The sequence below is a fragment of the Rutilus rutilus genome (assembly GCF_951802725.1).
Source record: "Rutilus rutilus genome assembly, chromosome: 14".
NCBI classification, from domain to species: Eukaryota; Metazoa; Chordata; class Actinopteri; order Cypriniformes; family Leuciscidae; genus Rutilus; species Rutilus rutilus.
This window is the reverse complement of record NC_140219.1, coordinates 5,009,540-5,027,779: the sequence shown is the minus strand read 5'-3', so window position 1 is coordinate 5,027,779 and position 18,240 is coordinate 5,009,540. Positions and strand designations below refer to the sequence as shown.

The 18,240-nt window shown below is 38.5% G+C and overlaps 1 protein-coding gene across 1 annotated transcript in view; it reads left to right on the top strand.

The window, feature by feature from the left end:
* The window catches only part of spock1 (SPARC (osteonectin), cwcv and kazal like domains proteoglycan 1), a gene marked incomplete at its 3' end in the record, with an annotated part of 213,118 nt that overhangs the window by 151,044 nt on the left and 43,834 nt on the right, over positions 1 to 18,240 (top strand). The gene's annotated exons all lie outside the window — the stretch shown is intronic.

Genomic DNA, 18,240 nt, shown 5'->3' with positions numbered 1-18,240 from the left:
GTTTTAGCTGAGACCGTCGCTGTGTGAAACTGCCCTCTGACAGCCGAGAGATTCGCCCTCACAGCCACAACAACAAAAGAGCAGTAATGACACGCCGAACAAAACCAAACAACTTCCATTTATCTGCCACATTAAGCAACAATGTTACATAATAAGTTCCTTTTTTTTATTATTAGGAGCAACACAATGATGTAACATGCTACTTTTAATAATGTAAAATTTTCCCAAAACACTGGAAACACTTGGGTGAATGTCACACCACGCAATTGATATTAATCAAAATCTCATAATTAATATTGAGTCAAGCAGATTTTATTTATTATTAGTTGTATCCCCTTATTTTTCAAATTGTTCCTATGCTTTATATGTTAGATTCTACATGTTTATTGACATATTTATTAATATATTTGTCTATTATTAATTATCTCATGAATTTACCATAAAATTATATTGAAAATGAATGCACACCCATTGTGGTAATGCATAATGCAGCCATATACGTATGTATGTATACATGTAAATAAATGAATAAATAAATGATCTGTGTTCGTTTACACATTCCTGTCAATCTGCACATTAGTTGCACAGTGACTCTTTCTGTAATTGACATAGTTAAAATAGTAGATGGCAACAAGTGACGATATTTGTGATTCATTCAAAAACACTAATGCATTCATGAACGAAACAAGTGAGTGGGTCATTGAATCATTCATTCAACTGATTTGTTCAAAAACTCCTATTCATATAGGAATCAAAACAAGCGAGTGAGCCACTGAATCATCCACTGAAACGATTTGTTAAAAAACACTGATTCGTTCAGAAAGCCACTACTGTGTTGCAAGTGTACATCACACTTGGAGACGCACACATCGATTGTGATAAACGGGAGCATGTTCGCTTAACATGCGAGAACCAGTGAGGTTCATTCTCATGTTCAGGGTTCGTACAGGTGCTTGAAATCCTTGAAAATGCTTGAATTTTGATGTTGTGTTTTCAAGGTTTGGAAGGTGCTTAAATTTTGGATAAAATGCTTGAAAATGCTTGAAATTGTAACTGTATTTCTTTCACAACCAATACCTATCTGACTGAATAGGTCATTTATTAAATGGAGAAATAAAATGTAGCCCGCGATTTGCGCTACACTGGCCAGAGCAAAAGCAGGCGGAGTTTTCATTTTGATTTCCGCACTTGTTTGGATGCCCCGTTTTTTTGGCCGCGCGGGTAATCGTCACAGAGCGCAGCGGCAAAGGTTTAACTATTTTTAACTTTGACCGCGGCGTGCGCGCGAGCTCGCCAATGCTGCGCTCCGCTTTGGTCGACGCAGCAACAACACGTCCGCGTCCTGTCTGAAAGGGCCATTAGGATATTGCACGTCCGTTATGGCACGTTCATTTGTGGAATATGCAGTGAACGCTATTTAGCCAAGGTTACAGCACAGTAACTGTAACTACCCGCAAATTAAAACCTGCCAACGTTAGCCCAGTGCATAACAACAATCGTTGATTGCTGAGCAGAAATCGTGTCAGATGGAGTGTCATACAAGTAGCCTACTGTAAGCTTGAGGATGGCCTTATGCAATATTTACACTGCTCTATTCCAGTAGATAAATGTATATGTCTTGGCTATGAAATACATTATATATATATATATATATATATATATTAATATAGGCTATTTATCAGGCAGGTGCCTGTGCACTGAGTCTTCTGGGTTAAAATGGAATTACAGGTTGTTGTTTCACTATCTCAGATTTTGTTCAAACCTTGTCTATATCAAGAATGTGTCCCAAAACCAAGGCCTGTTAAATATTTCTGTTCAAATCCTATGTCTTCATATTTTCAGCCCTTGAAATTACTTCAGTTTTACAGCCTGAAAATCACATTATCTGGGAAGCAATATTTGGACATTAATATAATGAAAAATATTATTCATAGGCATTTTCTACTTAGTGATACATTTTGAAAAATAAAACTTGTGATTTGCTTATATATCGGATCCTTCTGCTATTACGAAACACAATTTTGGCTGTTTATAGCATTATCTCTTTTAATGTGATGATAACACTAAATAATAATTTTGACTATGTATTGGTATGTAATTTACAGTGCTGGAAAAAGCTTTAAAATGGACCTTGAAAGTGCTTGAAAAGTGCTTGAATTTGACCTTGGAAAAGGTGTACGAACTAGGGATGGGCATTCGATTAAATTTTCTTAGTCGATCGTCGGGAGAATTAACGATCGACTATCGATTAATCATTCATATTTTTATATTGAAATTCATTATTTCTTTAACTTTTTATAAATTAAAAATGCAATGAACATACAAAAATACAGTTTGTTTGTCCTCGATGAGATCTTTATTACAAGAAGATCAACTTGTGGCAGTGAAACTGGACGTTCGGTAGAGTTGAAGATATGCCCTGCGGTGCTCTAAAACAGCAGAACCTGCAGCTGCGAGCCGGCGTTCTTAAACAGAGACCCATGGCCACTTCATCCGTTTTCTGTGATCGGATAGCTATCCGATCGTGAAAAGACCAAATGTAAATGCCCTCCGAAACGCATTCGAGACGGATTTAAATCCGATCGCTCAAACCACTTCAGGAGGAGATCTGTGCCGCATTCCAGACGAAACTGGACAAGTGTAAATGCATCTGGTTGTTGAAACCACATATGTAAATACATTTGACTTATACCAAAAATGCTAAGAAATAAACGTGTGAGAGGGTGTTATAGGCTATATGTCATGTTATAGCCAGATATGACGACGCTACTTCAACACGCATCACCACAGATGAGCATATTCATCAAGCCAACGTGCAAACTATCGCAAATCAAAGTGAAAGTCATTCATCAACACACAATCATCTTCATTAAAAGTAAAGAACCGAAATGATCTTACCAGGGCTGTTGCCGCAATATCTTGTTGCGGTCTTTGATTTAGAAATTTTCGCTGATGAATATGATTCGGTGACGTGCAACAATTTAAATCTGCATATAGTGCGGGCCGGGAATTCAAGATCGGATTTATATCCGTTTTGCAAAAACACACGTGACAAGGTGTAAATGGAATCGTTTTGATAATTCAGATAGCTATCCGATCTGAGAAAACGCATGAAGTTCCCATAGAACTTCTGCACCAGTCTACTGATTTCTGTTGAGAAAGATAAGCATGTTGACATGATCTGGGATCAGATGCGACCGCAACCTGGTGACAGCCAGTCCAGCCGCCGAAAACATCCGCTCTGAGGGGACTTACGTTGCCGGGATGCACAGGTACCTCCGCGCTAAAATTAATTCCATTGCTTCAAGACTCACACTCTACGCAACGCAACCTGCATTAGTTTAATCGATAACAAATAAACGTGATCGACGAAATTCTTAACGATCAATTATCGATCGTCGATTAATCATGCCCATCCCTAGTACGAACCCTGCATGTTACGCAGCACGGAGCTTCAGCAAGAACAAATGAGGTTTGTTGCGTCAAACAAGTACTATTGAGCTTCAGTTTAAGCTTGACGATCAATGTTTATATGTACATAAAAGGCTACATTAAGTCTGTTCATAATATAAAGCGATCGTGTCTCTTCAGAACATCTGGACTAAACCGCTCAGTTCACATGGATTAGTTTTTACGATCTCTTTATGAGCTTTTTAAAGCGTCAGTTGTGCAGCTGTCAATGGAGGGACAGAAAGCTCTCAGATGTCATTAAAAATATCTTCATTTGTGTTCTGAAGATGAACGAAAGTCTTACGGGTTTGAAACGACATGAGGGTGAGCAAATGATGACAGAATTTTCATTTTTGGGTGAACTAACCCTTTTTTGCTCTTGTGGATTTGTATTTGGGACTATTATCTGAAACATAAGTTACTCAGTTAACCTTAATTTTTAGCGAACCGCTCAGCAATATCACCCACAATCGTGTTGTCGGTCAACACAGCTGTCTGATACTGTATGTGCGCTCAAATAAATTTCTCTCTCTTGTTTTCTTGTTTGTAGTTCAAATGACCAGCCTGTTGTGTTTGTGTTTCTCTTTGAGAGAGTGAGAGATGACAGGAGTGTGACAGGGCAGATAATCAGGAATAGTTCATCCGCGTCTCTTGGGCAGTTGAGAGCGTTCCGGGTTCTTCTGTAGTGTTTAGAGTCTCTTTGAGCACTGTCAGCAACACACACACACACACACACCGTCCTCCACTAACCTCTCCTCTCTGCCTCTTTTTTCCTCTGTATCACTCTCTTATTATCCTGTCTGTGTTTCTAAACACCCTCCATACACTGTGCTTAACATACATTCGGACTACACTACAGTACGTGCTACAGACTGTTTTGTGCTACAGACTGTTCACACAGAATGCGGTTTTTGTTTTCCACAGTGCTTTGTCTTTTTTTGTAAGCATGCTCTAGTCTAGAAAGATGTTGCTTGTGCTCACGCCTCGGGTCTTTTGCAGCGTAATTTTTAGAGCGCCGTTAAAAGTTCAACTTTTAAAAAAATACACCTTGAGACCTTGTGCTTTTACATGTACACTGCCCTGCGTCTCATGTTTCAAGTGCAAAAAAAAACCCCAAACATTAGTAGTAGACAAATCTTTTTATTGAATTAAATTTGCCCTGCGTCTCATGTTTCAAGTGCAAAAAAAAAAACCAAACACTAAATGGCATTATGTGGCTTAATCCATTAGGACAGTGATGCAACTTAGTACACACCTAATTGATGATGCATATGCTACTACATACCGACAAGTAGATGAGCCCAGAATATGAATGCAATGCACAAAGTGCCAATCGGGGAAACACATAATGAATTCAACTTTGCTCGTTGCGTTCATATTCTGGTCTCATCTACTTGTCTGTATATAGTATGCATTTTATAAAATGTGCCAATTTTATAAACATGCATTATTAACGTTGCATATGAATCATGTTTCCAGTTGAGAAAGTCTCCAATTGAGAACCCAACACAATACCAAAGTTGTTTATCATAAAGTAAACCAAAATGTCCTTATCATGGTGCATACAAATTGTTAAGGTCTCAGGAGAGTTTATGGTAATATCATGAGATGTATTAATATTACCATGAAATGCAGACAAAATAATGAATATTACACAAAGCATAGAAAAACTGGCAATTTACTAAATACATAAACAGCAGTAGTGAGATTTACCAGCCACGCACTGGGACAAATATTGTATTAGGCTGCTGAATATATGAGAAATAATCAGCCAGTTGACTGCATAAACATATGAATGGGATTCAGTGCAATCAACAGCAGAGCCTATAATTCACAGCACAAAACACATAATCCAAATTAATCCTCATTGTGAACCTGTTTTAATTTCGACTGGGTTATGCTTTCTTTTTTCTCAAATTTGTTGGTTTTTGAGGATGAAGGTGTCACAACCTGTCCATGTTGACATTGTTTGACTTTGGCCTTGAGACAGATTAATAATTTTTTCATTGAGCTTTCCACAATTCATTCTGTTATTTTATACTGTGGACACATGATGAGTCTTTATATAATCCTCATCATTCTCTCACTTCTATGAGCTCATGTCAGGTGTAAATGTGTTCCTGTCTCTTTAAGACTGCGGGAGCAGCTCAAATACACTGGCAGCTCATTTCAGTGCCACATCTGAGCGTTAATTAATCAAACGTCTGCCCACGATTTTAATCTTTTAGTCCTTTTCTCACCATTAAATGTGACCCTTGGGGAGTGTAGGGTGTCAGACGTGTGACCCGTGATCCATCTAATTGAACGTTTCTTTCATCATTGGGCGGAAGAACATTTTAATTAAGTGTTACATTCTTTCCTTTGGTCTTTTATTTCTTTTTGCTTGTGTGTTTAGCTGTCTGTTTGAACATGTTTGGATGTTTCCAGTGTAATTCTGATCGATCACTATGGTAACCCTTTTCCAGCTCACTCAGGCATTGCTGTATGAAGTTGCGTCTGTAGCAGAAATCACAGCAAGGGTTTACTAAAGGCGAGCTTGGTTTCTGCCTCAAACATCAGGATTTTGTTTCTTTTTTTAGCTGGATTACAGTGTTTTTAACCTTGAGAAAAACCCAGTAAACTGAGCCAAGATGACAAAGACGTTTAGCTCCAAATGCTTGTGTGAGAAAGAGGAACAAACTCACACAGACTTTCAATAAAGCAAGAGACTGTGTGAGACTGTGATCAAGGCCTGTTTTAAAGGGTTAGTTCACCCAAAAATGAAAATTCTGTCAGTAATTACTCACCCTCATGTTGTTCCAACCATGTAAGTCTTTCGTTCATCTTCGGATCACAAATTAAGATATTTTTGATGAAATCTGACAGCTGTCTCACTCCTCCATAGGCTTTCAGAGGGACCCAAACTCGCCGACCCAGAATAGTTATTAAAAACATCGTTAAAATAGTCCAAGTGACTACATTAAGTTTATCATGCGACGACAATACTTTTTGTGCGGAAAAACAACAAAAATAACGACTTTATACAACTATTAGTGTTCTTCAATGTGGGCCTCTGACGAGAGTTCACGGGAGCGCCAGGACGCATGCGCGAGAACTGAGATTACGGCGTTCTTCTTCTACTTCTACTTGTTACTGGCTGCTCACTCCTTGGGAGTATTACCGCCATCTACTGGATGACGTCCCAACATTGCCAGAAGCGCAAAACGGTCTGTTTATAAGCAGAGGAAGACGCGCGCTGTATGTAAGCTATTGAATTCGACACTTATTGTGATTTAGGTCTCGATGATGTCGGGACGTCATCGTGTACAGTAGATGGCGGTAATACTCCCAAGGAGTGAGCAGCCAGTAACAAGTAGTAGTAGAAGAAGAACGCCGTAATCTCAGTTCTCGCGCATGCGTCCTGGCGCTCCCGTGAACTCTCATCAGAGGCCCACATTGAAGAACACTAATAGTTGGATAAAGTTGTTATTTTTGTTGTTTTTCCGCACAAAAAGTATTGTCGTCGCATGATAAACTTAATGTAGAGCCACTGTAGTCACTTGGACTATTTTAACGATGTTTTTAATAACTATTCTGGGTCGGCGAGTTTCGGTCCCTCTGAAAGCCTATGGAGGAGTGAGACAACTGTCAGATTTCATCAAAAATATCTTAATTTGTGTTCCGAAGATGAACGAAAGACTTACATGGTTGGAACAACATGAGGGTGAGTAATCACAGGACAGAATTTTCATTTTTGGGTGAACTAACCCTTTAAGGTATGTGGTAAAATCACTTGTACACACCAAACATAAAAAAACAAAAACATTTTTTTAACTTGATAGTTTAAATAAAAATGTTAAATAAATGTTAATTGGAATCAAATAATATATATATATATATATATATATATAAATTAAAGGTAGGGTAGGTAATCCTGTTCAGAAACACTTTTTTTTATACTGGGTGAAATGGTCCTTCCATCCTGATAGTAGTCAATACATTATGTGTTTAGAAAAAGGAATGAAAAAAATCAGACCTCTGTAGCAGCTGCAGGACAGTAAAAACTCTGACCAATCACTGCCATTCGGTGCGAATGTAAAGAACCAATCAGATGCCTTCATGTCTCGTGCCCGCCCCGAGCCCCACTGCGCGCGCTGCCCTGCGTGCACTCATCACATGTCACCGTTCCCGGAAATATTCAGCTCAAAGCACCTGCATATGCAGTCAGCGAAGGCAAACAAGGCAAAAACTACTTCCTCTGACCCTGCCCGCACTCTTGAACGACCTCCTCTGCTTCGCCCTCAACCCCGGACCTGTCCTCGAACCGACGATGCGGTACTTGTCTTGACTCGGAGTGTACGTTAGTCTTCATTAGAGTCAACAATGTTTTCATCATGGAAACTCTTACATGCAAAACACCGTATATGTTATGAATCTTACACGAAATTCACCTTCATCACAGTGTAACTGATGGTAATGGAAAAACGTGTATCAATGCAACCTGTTTTTAGTTTTGCCTTATAAATATAGCTCGTTACCGAATGAAACTTTACCATTATCGATATGCTAGCTTGATAGTGAGTACTAAAAGAAATCTTATTTGTTTATATTCATAGTGATAAAGTTAGGTATTTTATTACATGTGATTCTGACATGATGTCACTGTATGTACTGCGCTCCTTCCTCTCCACTCGTCTCAGGTAATAAATGCGTCTTGTTCCAGCCTGAGCGTTTGGCGTCGCGCGTTCATGTGTTTTGGGGGCGTGTCTTTGGAAGGAGCTCAGAAGGGAGGGGGTGGAGTGAATGGAAATAATGAGCTGTGTTTATTGCAGATTAAAAGGTCTACAGTCACTCGATTTTTATATTTTCTTTTTCAGAGTACTTACATTTTAATTATATATTGGAATATAAAGACAGTTTAAACAAATTTGGAATGTTTTTTTGTTAGAAAAATGATTACCTACCCTACCTTTAAAACCTAGTTATCAAAGCAGCATTGCTTTGTATCTCATTTTCATGTATGAACTAAAGCTAAAACTGAAATAAAAATATTTTTTTTTTACAAATTTTAATACAAATTTAAAAAATGAATAAAAATAAAATAAAAAAAACTAATAAAAATGCCAAAACACCCAACAAAATTACTAACACTTCAACATTTTAATTAATTAAATATATATATATTTTTTAAACTATAAAGATAACATTAGTACACACAACCTTCAGTGGCTTATTTGTTTTGTTGATAAACACCAAGTGAATTCATTAAATACTTTAATAATAATCAGATCAAGTTTTTTTTTTTTTAAATAAAGTTTTTTTAATAGAATTCAGTTTTTACGCCGATTTCAAATGTGCCTCATCCAAGTTTAAAAAATATTTGTAAACTTTAATTACACTACCTCAACCTCTTGGCCTTTAACTTTAGTCTGTTTTGCGTCGCTTTGTGTACTTTTATGTGCATGCGTTTCACAGCCTTTAGGAAGTGAAAATCGTCCTCTTTGAAGCTCTTTCCTTGGGCCAATTTAAATCTCGTCTGCTTCTCCAAACATTATTTTAAAGCAGAAGAAACTCTTTAGTAGAGCAAACCCTTTAAATACTCCTATTCTGAAGCTGGCCAATAATCATAGTGCAGCTGATGAATATTCAGTAGTGTTGGGAGAAGGCGCAGTCCCATGGGGCACCGGAGCGAGAGGCGCACACTTTCCACCCGTCGCTCGTGTCCTGAAGGCATGTTCGTTAAAATCCCATCCCGCCAAACCCCTCTGCCGCCTGAACTTCCCCAGCGTTTATCAATTTAATACTTTAATTAAACGTGGAATTATACATATGTTCCTTGCACAAGGTTTCCACAGCTGTTAGCGCTGAATAATCTTTCAATGTTGAACGCTTTCTTCTGGGCTTTTCTCACTATAGAGCGACGGATAAACGGAGTCTCGTTGTCCCGCAGTGAGATCCGTGTGAATGAAAGGGCTGTAGGTGTGTTCTTACCTGTTTAACATGCATTAGTTTTGCTCTGCAGGTGAACTTCAGCTTTATACTTTTACATGAATTAAAGCGTCACATTCAAGCTAATTATTTGCACAGAGAGAGAGAGGGGGTTGTGCTTGTTAAAGAAGTACTGTGTTACTTTGAGGACCGAATTGTCTTGAGAAGTGTGCTAAATTTGAGGGCATCCTCAAACGTATGAATGATTCATAAAGTGAATATTTGTTTTCAAGTTTTCGTTTAGGGTTTGAGCAGTTAGTCAGTAGTTATTACATTCAGTTTTACATAAAAAACAATAGAAGTCTATGATATGTCCTCATTTAATCTCTTTGTAAACTCATATATATGTGTGTGTGTGTGTGTGAAGACAGCTCCTGCTGTGCAGTGATAGATGGTTCTTCCTACATATAACCTCATTACACACACAAAAAAATCCCTGATCTACTCTCTTTCTCTCTCTCTCTCTCTCTCTCTCTCTCTCTCTCTCTCTCTCTCTCTCTCTCTCTCTCTCTCTCTCTCTCTCTCTCTCTCTCTCTCTCTCTCTCTCTCTCTCTCTCTCTCTCTCTCTCTCTCTCTCTCTCTCATATCATCCTATCACAACTCACTATGCTTTATTATCTCCACATTTAGCTCAGCTGATTGGTAATTATCCCTTTTTTCTCTTGTCTTGACTTCTCTCTTCTGAATCTGTTCTAGAAGATCATTGTGTGTGATAAGGTTGTAGTGAACACACACACACACACACACTGAGACACGTCTGTCATCTCCATATGGACACGTCTGACCTCAGCGTCACACATGGCTGACTGCAGTATGACCCTTTACTGAAGGAGACGCTTCTGCTCAACTCTTGACTGTTCAACTTGTGTTAGGTGCTGTGGGAGGGGCTTGATATTTTGAGGGAGTGGCCTGAGGTGGGAGGGAGTGGCTTTAGATCATTTGACAGACAGACGTCTATAGAAAGGCTGTGAGAGCAGTGGTATTTGAAGTGTGTGCAGAAATTTTAGACAGTTTTTTTATTTATTTTAGTGTGCAGGTTGAGTTTATAGGCAACATTACTAAATGTATTATATGACATTCTTTTACACTTTATGCTAGTTTTTTATGTTATTCTTTGTTAAGTATCATTTTATACTGTACTTTAATTTAGTAATTTAGAGCTTTTTTATATTTTCAGGTGTCCTTTTTTTTGGTGTAATTTCCAAATTTCACACTTGGTTCGAATGCCTGTTCCAAACCCGAGTTCGATTGCTCTTAATCCCTCCTATTACATTATTTGGGTCAGAACCTCAGTGTATTTGCATCATCAAATCAGCAGCTGTTTACCCTTGAGAAGGCGGAAACATTTACGAGATATACATTCTCTCTGCTTGCAGTGTGTCTTTCACGCTTGCTAGGAAAGTGAGTGAGAACACACAAAAGACACAGTTTTATTGAATCATACGTCATCAATAGCGGTTCACTTCCGCTATTTAGTACGATTTCGTGAACCGTACCCCATACCACCCTTTTAAATGATGTTTTATAAACAAAGTTCGGGAGGAGCACGTTCAAATAATCAATCAATCAACCAATCTATCAATCATCTCATCAAACAATTACCATGTCTACCCTATCAGCATGAGAGGAAGCATAGATATATATTCACTCTGTCAACTCACCTAACTTCCTTGACAGTTTCAGCATCCCTCCACCACCCCGACTGCTCACCCTTGGCTTGTTCTTTCACAGCCAGGAATACGGGGGGAGTACTCTGGGTTCGGGCCGAATACCGAGCCCGGAGCCCTCTCCTCGGACAGCACGCCAAATACGCATTTATTCTATCTGACTTATTTGTGTGAACTAGTGAATGTGGACTTGGGTACGGTTCGCAGGTGTGCACCTGGGTTTGGAAAACAGCGTTCAGATCATCCAAACACATCAAACTCTGACGTCAGTTGTACCCAGGTGCGCATCAAAAGCGCTAGACTGAAACCACCCTAAAATTCTTCAGAATAGCACATGCTTGAACTGACGAATTAAGACTCATCACCTTTCAAATGGGGTCTTAAAATGACTGAAATCTATATCTGAAGCCAGGAATACACACACACACACATACATAACAGTGTTTTAGTTTCTGTTGAGCCTGTGTTGTGTAATTCACTGTCTCTAGGTGCCTTTTGCTCCAGTAGGGTCGTACATTATTAACACTCAGTGTTTGAGTTGACCTCACATTGTAAACTTTAGCAATGCGTTTATTCCCTCGTAACAGAAGCCCAAACATGCTCATATCCTCAAACTCTTACCTATGTGTATTTACAGTCATTGCTAATTTATTTATTTTTCTTTAGAAAAACACGCACTGATGAATCATTCATAATAAAGCCAGTAAACATGCATTAAGAAAGAATATAGAGTTAATTTTGATTTCATGGTGACTGAAAACACTGCCCTCTCTCTCTCCCTAGTGTGCCTTTGAATGAGTTGATTGACACTTGATGCCAAAGTGTGCAGATGGCACAGATGGTATTTAGTAGGCAGGTGCCCTAATGTAGAGGGCATTGACGGGACATGTGTGTGTTTTAGGCTCTGTCAAGGTTAGATATTTACATTCTCTCTATGGAAACAGGATCACAGCATGTTAATTAAGCAGATTATGAGTGTGTGTGTGTATGTGTGTGTTCAGAAAACAAAGGTCTCATTCATCTAAATGTTTTTAGTTTATCTGGTGACATTCAGGATTCGGCTGTGAGCTGATTGGCCATTAGGCTGCACAGACTCGTCCTGATTGGATAATCACAGGTATGAATGCTAATTCCAGATCGTCTAATTTAGCCTCATTCAACCTTCAGCGCTAATTCCAGTATTTAAAATAGAGGCACTGAAAGAGGAAGTGTTCGTTTTAAGATTACTCCGGTGATGTGATTATGGAAGTGAGATTTATCATTCAGACTAAAAATGACAAAAACACAACAAAATTACTCAAATTAACTAAAAAAAATAAAAATAAAAACTAATTCAAAATAGAATATGAATGTATGTTGTTCGAAAGCAACATGTGCCTCTATCGACTGAGCCATAAATGCCATGTGTCTAATGACTCTGGAGCTAGAGGAAAATGATGATTGCTGAATTTGTTAGGATATATTATTGCATAAGAAGAGTCGAATGATATTATTCCATTCCAAATTCAGCTGATGCGCATGCACAAAATTGGATTAAAAATACAAAATGTCCCTGTTTTTTTTCCAAGGTGATGCAACATGCAGTGTGATTGAAACATTAATTGTGAAAAAATACCTAATATTAGTAGGCAGTATGCAGTGTAAGTAGGCAGCATTTGCAGTAAGATAGTATTTCATTCTGAACAAAGCCCTTGTGTTGTACAGTTATTGATCAACGCAGCACACGAGACGCCCACATACACAGGGATCCGTGGCACACAAAGGGTTAAATGTCGATTTGTGATGTGTATGAAAGCGTTTAAGGTCACATCTGGATAGATGAGGTCTACTGTTGCTGTGATACTGAAGTTCAAAGGTCAGACTTGATTGAGAGCAAAATGCAACTGCAGTTTACACAGAGAGAATCAATGCAGGCTGAGTTTAAATGACTTTAAACGCCTGCATTCGGGTTAAAGCAATAGTTCAGCCAAACAGGAAAATCTGTTAGCATTTTTCCACCCTGTATGAGTTTATTTCTTGCGTGGAACAGAAGAGGAAGGTCTATTTGATTACGCTGTTTTTACTCATGCAGTGTTAGTAGATTGTCGAAAAATCCATCATGAAGGAAAGAACTATAAGTACAATAGGTAAATACTACAGGAAAAGTTTAGAGTTTGTAAGCACACACACATACACACGCACGCAGGCAGCTGTAAGACGAAATACTGTATATGGAGCCAATGTTGCACATTTATAGGATTAATTTACTGGCTATCAAATCATGGCTGTTTATGAGCATATTTCTCTCTTTCTCTCTCTCTCTCTCTCTCTCTCTCTCTCTCTCTCTCTCTCTCTCTCTCTCTCTCTCTCTTTAATTCAGCCCATAAAAATGATAAAACCTGTGGCCCTGAGGGGAGGCGGTTTCCATAGCGATGTCACAAGAGACATATGATAGAGGAGGAATCACCCATCGAATAAACCAGCGCGGACGGCTTTTATTTTTCAGCTAAATGAATTCTTCATCACTCAGTCCTGTAGTAAAGCACACCAGACGGAGATAAATGTGGACAGTCGGTCGTAGACAAGAAAAGAGGAATGAAACTGCATGCTATTAGTGCTAGTTCTACAATATGTAGTATATATGCTTTGCACAGTATGCTTATTTTATGTATGCATGAAATACCGTTACATATTGATTGCATTTGACAAAATGTGCAGTATGTAACATGGTGCACATCCTGTTGAGAGACTTTATCCCACAATGCAACGCCATGTCACCTTTAATTCTACAGTGCTTTATACAATACAGAATGTTTCAAAGCAGCTTCACATAATAGATAGGATAATAATAGAATCAGTACGCAAACTTCATCAAATATGAGACAAATAGAAATTCTGCTTTAAAGGGTTAGTTCACCCAAAAATGAAAATTCTGTCAGTAATTACTCACCCTCATGTTGTTCCAACCCCGTAAGACCTTCGTTCATCTTGGGAACACAAATTAAGATATTTTTGATTAAATCTTAAAGTTGTCTAACTCCTCCATAGGCTTCTAAGGAACCGAAACTTGCTGGCCCAAAAAATGTATTAAAGACATTGTTAATATAGTCCAAGTGACTCCAGTGGCTCAATCTTAAGTTTATAAAGCGACGAGAATACTTTTTGTGCGCAAAAACAAACAAAAATAACGACTTTATTCCACTTTTCATTTCCTTCTCTCTGGGCCTCGGGTCTTTTTGCGTAGTGTTTAAGCGTAGCGCGTCTGTGTTGCACGTCACCACGTATCGCACATGACAAGCGTCGGCCAATAGTGAGCCTACGTGGTGACGTGTAACACAGACGCGCTGCGCAAAAACACTACGCGAACCAACTAGAGGTCCAGAGAGAAGGAAATAAATAGTGGAATAAAGTCGTTATTTTTGTTTGTTTTTGCGCACAAAAAGTATTCTCGTCGCTTTATAAACTTAAGATTGAGCCACTGGAGTCACTTGGACTATATTAACGATGTCTTTAATACATTTTCTGGGCCAGCAAGTTTCGGTTCCTTAGAAGCCTATGGAGGAATTAGACAACTCTAAGATTTAATCAAAAATATCTTAATTTGTGTTCCGAAGATGAACGAAGGTCTTACGGGGTTGGAACAACATGAGGGTGAGTAATTACTGACAGAATTTTCATTTTTGGGTGAACTAACCCTTTAAAGCAGCTCCATTCAGTTCAGTTTTGATTCAAGTTCATCAATTATGGTCAAGTCGAGCAATGAAATATTGATAATACCAAGCACACATTTATATGTCACTCATTTGATGTGTATGCCAAAATTTTGACTTTTTTTTTTTTACACAAATTTGTTTTCAAATGCAGAATAACGGTGAGTTAGAAATAGCCTGGAAATCCAGAGCTAAATCTAAAAGATTAATGGTCTGGCGTCGACTAATGAAAATCGGCCAGCTCGAGGGGCGGCACCAAGCGTGCGTTTGAAATTCTCGCTGCACGCAATTGGATAGCACTACGACCAATCACAACAATAAACCCCAGCTACCAGCAGAGCTAACCTTATTAGACATTCTCTGATTATACTCTTACCGTATCCGGTCGGCGAAACAGCAAAAACGCCCTTCTTGCAAAGGAACGATTCGAGCGCCGTCTTCTGTTCCTCTTTTGGATAAAAAGCCAAGTCTAACTCGTTCACTGTAGCAGCCAAAGCCGTTTCAAACAACTGGTGTTCATCCATAGCCATCTTGCAATGTTTACTAATGACTTCGACGTCACAGCGCTGTCGTCATCTGTTCAGCTCGCCTCTGGCACACCTATATCAGATGACCCGATGTGATTGGTGCAGCTCAGATCGAGGGGCATATTTAATGAGCATCATTACTCGACTCCAGAGTAACTCGCTGAGCAAATTCAACTTGTGCTCTCGCGAGAACTGTGGATTACCAGGGTAAGTCAGAAATGCAAAATAATGGTATTTGAGGATGATTAACTGCCACCTACTGAATTAAACACGCAGTGTATGAACTGCTATTTGAAACGGATATCATTATTGCAATTAATAGTTGCACATGCTATTTTTAATAAACAGTGCTCAGTGTACAGTATATATTGTGCAGTATTTCATTTTAAACATGGCCGAAGTGTGTACATCGTGCGCTGTTTGTCGATTAGGATTGACTGCTTGGTTAAACAGGAACTGAATTTGTTCATTCAGGCCTGGAATTGAAAAGTGTGAAGAGGTAAATATCCCCCTTCCTCCCTCTCTCTCGCTCTCATCTCACATTTATCAGTCTGGATCTATCACACTTTCTTATTTTCATTCCCTCTTCGACACACACGTTCTTACCCTGCAGTGAGGGTGTTTGGAGTTCGTCTCTGAATATGAATGGCCTGTTTTCTGTTGTGATATAAAAAAAAAATGACTGACCAAAATGAAAGAGTACACTGTAGTAACAAGAGAAATGCATCACTATGCTGTACATGTGTACTTGTACATTTACTCACCTTACATGTCCGCTCACCTCACTAGATCGATACTCCTTTTTAATGCTATTTTGTACCGTGTGTGTGTGTGTGTGTGTCATGCGCTGGCTTGATTTGATAATCCAGACAAAGATGCTTGACGCAGATGAACGATGAAATAACATTTAATAAACACCAGGAACCATATATAAAACACCTGCATGAAACTTCAACACAAGACAAAGAACAGATGAAGACTGAGGGTATAAATACAAAAGATGACAATAGGCTAAATTAAGGACAGGTGTTTTGGCGATTAATTGACATGGAGATAAACCAGGTTAACTATGGAAACTAATAAGACAGTAATGGAGACAAGGAAACAGGAACTAAAGACATGGGAACTAAACACAGGCAATGGAAGACTAAAGGATATCAAAACAAAATTTATTTCACATACAGACATTGAGGAATTGTGACGATATGAAATTATATTTATTTTTAGGAAATTATATAGTTTTATTCAATTTTATACTTTTTTTATAGGAAATGTATATGTGTAAAACATAAAATGAAGATATAAATGAATATAAATCCCAAAAATATAAACGGTCCCTTCGTTTTCTTAATGCAAATATATTTGTATTATTTATTTATTTTGAACGAGGTCAAATTCGATCAGGACGTGTTTCTGTGAGATTCACCTCATTAAACCTCCTGTTAACTGCACACACACACACACTCAGTTATGCAAAAACTAAAACGTAAAAAGCTAAATGTCCTTCAGACAGAATCCAAGCACTGTATGCTGTGAAAGGCATCACGCAATCTGTGTGTGTGTGTGTGTGTGTCCGCTGCTAAAGCGTGTCCTCACTTCCCCTCCGACACGCTCCCAGCGCCTCATCTCTTGTTTCCTTCCATCTCTCATCGCCCTCACCGGCTGAATCCCATATGCAGGAAAATATCAAATCATTCCATCTGTCACAGGGTTGAGAGAGGCTTGAACTCCATCAATAAGGCATGTACATCTCTAAACACACAAACACACACACTCTCTCCCTCACTAAACACTGAGAGTGGAAGACATTGAGGAAGATGGAGGTATTAGGTATTACAGACCAAACTTGATGTGTGTAAGAATTAAGCGTGTGCATCTGTACAACAACTGGATTGTTCTTTTCCATGCAGAGAAAGTGACTCCAAGAAGCATCATGAAAGTACAGTAGTTTATATGACTCACTGTGTGCACTATATTCAAGTCTTCTGGAGTCATGCTCTCTGTGAGGAACAGACTGAACTTCAAATCATTAATCACTGTAAATCTCTCCCTTTTCTCATTTGCAATATTCAAATATGCCACTGGAACAAGGTTGGACATAAATGATGTCAAACATTGTTGGTTCTAACTGGCCTTTTGACTTTTGACCTCATTTTCAGTAAATAATATGTTAAATATTGGTCTTTTACAAACACAAAACTATCACATGACTTCAAAAGACCTGGAATAAAGAGCATGGGTCATAAAGATGGATGTTATGATTATTTTTCTAATCTTGACTGCAGCCCCTGGTCACTTTCATTGTATCACTGTATTATTGTGCTTTATTATTGTTCCATTGATTCATTGCATTGTTGGATTTATCATTAACTACATTTGCATGGACACCTTTTTGTTTTTTGAATGTCATTCCAATTAATAAATCTGAACGTAGTGTTTACATGAACGCTAAATAAAGTGATCGGGTTGATATACGTGTTTATATGTCACAAGCTTCAAATTGGAGCTGACCTTTTGAATATACAGAGTGTCTTGCTGTTAGCGCATACTAATCATCCGTATCATTGTTTCATTGTGTCATCATATAGTGGTTTTGTCATTTCGATACATCATTGTTTTGTGATATCCATGTTTTGCTGTATCACTGTTACATCTTTTTGTGAATGTGACCAGAGCGATACTTTTTGTATGGTTAGATTCAGATGACAATGACACTGGGATTTGCACCCAAGGAAATACAAAAGGAACACAGGTTCAGTGGTACAATGAAAAAACAGAGACGTGTTGTCCAATAAAACATTTTTTTAATCAAGCCAGAATCATCATAATCATCATATACCCACCCATGTTCCCATAAAAGGATAACCAAATGAAGGGGAGATCCCACACTACTACATGAAGAAGGTCACACAGGTTTAACACAACATAAGGGAGAACTAT